The 5,423-nt window shown below is 36.4% G+C and overlaps 1 pseudogene; it reads right to left on the bottom strand.

The window, feature by feature from the left end:
- Nucleotides 1-201: 201 nt before the first annotated feature.
- LOC101713417 (T-complex protein 1 subunit beta pseudogene) lies at nucleotides 202-2,081 on the bottom strand (annotated as a pseudogene).
- Between the last annotated feature and the right edge of the window lie 3,342 nt (nucleotides 2,082-5,423).

Raw genomic sequence — 5,423 nt, 5'->3', positions numbered from 1 at the left:
CTCTCTTACATACTGAAATGATCTACATTTGGCCCTTCTTGATCTTTTAATAATTGCCCTATTTTCACCTTTAAGGTCAGAGTATTCTATTTTTTAATTTTTCTCTTACGTAACTGCTTTTTATTTTAATGACAATATAAGAAGTGAACTTTTATATGAACTGAATTGTATGAAAAATCAAATAGCAAATAAATTAGACCTACGTTTAAACAAGTTCAGCTAAGTGTCCAAACTTAAGGATATAATGGGTACAGATAAAAATCAATTCCACAGTCTTCTTTAAGAAGCTGAAGTCTTTCAAACACAACTTTGCTATAAACTGATCCAGATAACAGCAGCACATGGGAATGCTTAACAGGGATGGTGATCAGGAACACGTTTCCTTGGTGCTGCTTTCATGATGTTATACACAAGCAGAATCACCTCTGCTTCTTCAGTTGCACTCAAGAATCTGTCACTTCACTTGAAAACTTTCCGTTATACCCAGTATTGCCATATCTCCAGTGGTACCTTCCTTCCAGCAGTTACTTTGCCTTCACTATGAACAGCTCGGAGCTGGGCTACCAGATCTGCACTGTCATAGCCTGCATTGTTAGCTATAATGGTTGGCAACATTCTCAGGGCTTTAGCAAAGGATTCCATTCCAACTGCTTCTTTTCCTGGTGTTCTATTGGCAAGCTGTGTCACAGCATCAGCCATCAGTATCTCAGAACAGCCTCCTCCATAAGCTGTTCTAGGATCCTTCACAGTTTGGGCAAGAACACAAAGAGCATCATGCACAGATCTTTCTGCTTCATCTAAGGTTTGTTGAATGGCACCACACAAAACAATTGTACAAGCCTCACCCAGGGAAACCCCAGAAGAGTGAATGAGTTTGTCTTCTCCAATCATGACTTCTTCCATAAGTTTGCAACTTCCAATGTTTACCAGTTCTGGGCGATCAAAAGTAGAGGCAAATTCACCACCTGTAACAAGAGCTAGGTGTTCCACACCTGCAAAATCTGCATGCTCAATAGCCATGACACCAGCAGCACCAAAGAGTTGTTCAGGATAATTATAAATTAACTGTCTGTTAATAAAACAATTTATTCCATGCTTGAGAATACGTTCATCTTTCTCTTTCATTTTTTTCCTTTTCTACATGTTCTATTTCTGCAACCTCTGCTGTAGAATCAACTCTTACCCGGGAACCAAATATCTTTATTTTGTCTGTATCCATTCCAGTATTTGCAATAAGAATTTTGGCATTTTCAATTCGCTTTGGTTGATTTACTCCAATTTTTTTATCCAACAGAAAGTCTTCATCTAAATAGGAATCTGCGAGACTCCCTCCAAGCTTCTTGATGACATTTATGGCCTCCAGATTACCAGAACCTTTTAGTCTGAGAACAGCCTCTATAGCTAATTTGGTAAAGTGGTCTTTGTGATGAGTAAGTAGTTTTGAGGATAATGTTGTTTCAGCAATATTCATCAAATCATGGTGGAACTTAACTTCATCAGAACCATGATCGACTGAGGAACTCAAGAGAGCCTCTCTTGCAGCCTTTGTGGCTTCTCTCCAACCAGCAATTCTGGTCTGTGGATGAATCTTTTTTTTTGCAATTATAGATTCAGCTTCCCTTAATAATTCTGGTGCTAAAACAGTAACAGAGGTAGTACCATCTCCAACTTCATCATCTTGAACTCTTGACATATCAACTAAAACTTTAGCAGCTGGATTGTCAACACCGATATTTTTTAGAATAGTGGCCCCATCATTGGTTACCATAAGAGAAGCATTTCGTTCACTGCTTAAAAGAATTTTGTCCATGCCCTTGGGTCCCAAGGGGCTTTCTACCAAGTCTCCAATGGTGATGGCACCAATAAAAGAAGACAGTCGAGCTGTCTCTGTCCTCTCTTCATCATCTCCAGCCTTGAAGATGTTAACAGGTCCAAGGAAAAGGGTTGCCGTGGTTCTGAAGAATTCGGCACACAAGTCAATCCCTCACAGCTCGCGCCCCGGAGCTAGTGGAAAGAGGAGAGGGTCTGACTATTCTAGAAAGAGGATTCTGTACTCATGGTACTTTCTTTCTTAACAATTGCTTATTAACTCATTTAAGTCTGTCCTCTTACAACTACAAAGAAGTGGTAACCAAGACTCTCCCAAAGTTCTTAGATGCTAATTTCAAGAGATGCTGTTCAAAATTCCTATGACTTTACATATTCCTTTTCTAATTAATGATACTCACTTCCTGAAATTCATTTTGCTTCTATGATACAAAAAAAATCCTTCTATTTTTTTTTTCTCTTTCTAATTTCTCTTTCTCAATCTGTCATCTAGCTCTATTTTCTCTCAACTTCTTATAGATGTTGTTTTTCATGGTTCTTTTCTTTACCAATCTTCTCTTTTCAGTCTCATATTTTCCTTAGGTCACATCAGTTATCTTCTCAGTTTTAATTTTATCTATGTTTCCACATTTCCCTTTTCAACACTAGCTACTCTCATGATTTTCTATAAAATATTTACAACTTCTTTTTGATAGATATTCTACAAGCATTTTAAGCTCAAAATGTTCAAAATGTAACATTTGTTCAAATATCATCCTCAGAAAGAATTTCAACTGCCTTATTATCAAACAACTCCCAAAATTTGTCCATTTCAAGTCATAAATCTGTCTTAAATATGTCTTCCCCTCAATCTGCACCCGTCACCCTGTGTACTTGTCTTGGACAATTATGATAACTTATAATTCAGTCTTGGTGTTCCTCAGTTCATCCTCCTCCTTAATAATGTCTCTCTACTGCCAAGAGGAAAAAAATAATCTAAATCTTTTGCTTAGTAAACACACTCAGACTTCTAGTCTCCTGCCATTGTCTTATTATTTGTTTATTCTTTCAAGAAGTCTTTATTATAATTATTTAATATTTATTATTTTTAACAACAGAAACATTATAATGAGTAAGCCATGGTCAATGAATTTTTGAAATTACAAACTGGTATTCAAGAAAAACAAGGGAAAACAAGACTACAAAAATGGTGCTGGGTAGAATAGGAGCATAACAGAAGGAGGGAGTGATTTTCTGGGGTCCTATCATGGAGAATCCCCAACTATGATGGCTCATTTTTTTTTTTTTTATTTCACGATGGTGCAAAGCAATGTGGATTTAGTAGAAATCATACTTCAAATTTAAATTTTTAATTGTTCCTGGCCTGGAATCATGCAGTGATCTACTGCCTTGGGGTGTTGCACAGTGGCAGCAAGTTGCAGCTCTGTTAGTCACATGCTTGCTTACAAGGGTGAACAACCATACACTGCAATATACTGTGCTGCTGAGCTACAATATTCAGTAGGTTAGTGTGCATGCCAGTTAAAGTGGAGTGTAACTTGACTGGTTTTTGGATCCTCTAGGAGATTGTGGGGCACCTGATTGGGTGTGTCTGAGTAGGTCATGGAGGAGTGACCTTTGGGTCTATGTCTGGTCATGCCCCTTTCCTCTCTTGTACTTTTTCCTTGCTCTGCTTCCTAGCCACCATGAACTAAGCAGCTTTGTTCTTACATGCACTTTCACCCTTGATATTCCTGGCTTGGAGCCAGCCCAACATGGACTGAATCCCTTGAAACCATCAACCAAATTAAGTGTCTCCTATTTTAAATTTAAATGTCAGGTATTGTGTCCCAGCAACAAGAAAGCTGTCTGATACAGTTAGACATATTCATTTTCACCTTAAGATGTTTTGAGTTTGTAAACTGAAATAAATTAATTTTCAATTTAAGATGTTTTCAATTTACAATTGGTTTATCAGGACATAATCCCATTGTAACCAAAAGGAGGGGTATTTATATTAGGAAAGGGTTAATAGACCAGATGGTGCTTCAACTGGAATCTTGAAAAAGTATGATAGTGCAGAAGGGAGAATTTTGGAAAACCCTATGCTATAAATCAACCAAATTAGTTGGTTTTTTTTCAATTTCCCATGTCTTTCATACTTTCTTTAACTATGCATAATCTCCTAGTTAAAATGTTTGCTGTCTTGTAGTTTTTATTTACTGCTACTAAATCTGTCTCAAGTGTAATTTATCATGTGAACCCTTTATTACTCTCCTGTCTTAATTACTTTTCCTGTTACTAAGACAAAATACGAAATACTAACAAGTTAAACAAGAAAGGTTTATATTGCCTCACAGTTTGTAGAAGTTATAGTCCATAGTTGGCTGGCTCCAAGGCACGGTGCATGGCAGAGGGGCAGCACAGAGAGGAATCAGCTCATGGGCATACAGAAGGCAGTAAGCAGCAGCAGCAGGAGCAGCAGCAAAAGTTTTTCTTCTCTCCCTTTATACTCCATCTAGGCTGTAAGCCTATTGATTGATGCCACACATGCCCAGGGTGGGGCTTCCATTATCCACCCACTTAATCCCAGCATCACACCCTTAATCCACATTCACACACCCTAATCCAGCCACCTTTGAAACTCCTCACCTATGACTGCATGGGGCTTTTGGGAGACATCTAGATACCAACCATAACATCTCTCAATGATTAAATCACTCTCCACTTTCTGAATTATAGTTTATGCATAACTGCATTATGTATTGTGGTTATTTGTTCCCTCTTTAATTATTTGGATGTAAATATTACATGGCTTTTATCTTTGAATTCTTGTTTATGGTAGTCAACAACCACAATTTATATTATTATGTGTTGGATCCCAGGTATATGATATACATTGTATCTACTTCTAACTGTAATCCTTAAATGTAGACATTATTATTATACTTATACATGTAAAACAAAGAGACAGAGATGACATGTTTGCTTAATTTGATACAATTCATAAGGGATGAAATTGGGATTAAAACATAGGTGCCCATCTTTCTCCAAAATGTATATCATAAATGAACTACAGTATCAATTTATGTGATACTGCAGAAATGTTGGAAGGATACGTAGATAATTATAAATCATAGTTAAATATATGATCTGGAGTTAAAATGATAGAAATAGGGCAAACTTCATACCTATTAACTTCCTCTCAAATATGAGATAATGCTCAAACCCATAAAACTTTATCTGTAGTCTTACTACATATGTCTTAACCATTGATCTTGATCTGCTTGTGTTTTAAGCATACTTACTCACAAAAATTTTGTTTTAAAAATGAAAGCTTCCATACCCTAGAAGATTCTGCCTAACAGAACATAAAATGCTATTAAACTGAAAGTAATTGCATAAAGGGATGACAAACATAAGATTCAATTTGATATCCCTTATCTGAAATGCTTGTGAACACAAGTGTTTCTGATTTTTTAATATTGAGATATCTTAGGAATGAGACTGCATATAAAAACAAATTTCACTTACTTTTAATATACATCTTACATGTATAGCCTGCACAAAATTTTATATAATAGTTTTAGTATGTTTGCATTTTTTCAACCTTCGTG

The sequence above is a fragment of the Heterocephalus glaber genome, unplaced genomic scaffold, assembly GCF_053883595.1.
Source record: "Heterocephalus glaber isolate CG9 unplaced genomic scaffold, H.glaber_assembly_v1.0 deba00000122, whole genome shotgun sequence".
In the NCBI taxonomy this organism is placed as follows: Eukaryota; Metazoa; Chordata; class Mammalia; order Rodentia; family Bathyergidae; genus Heterocephalus; species Heterocephalus glaber.
Note: the sequence above shows the minus strand (reverse complement) of the source record. Positions and strands in the feature narration are given on the sequence as shown.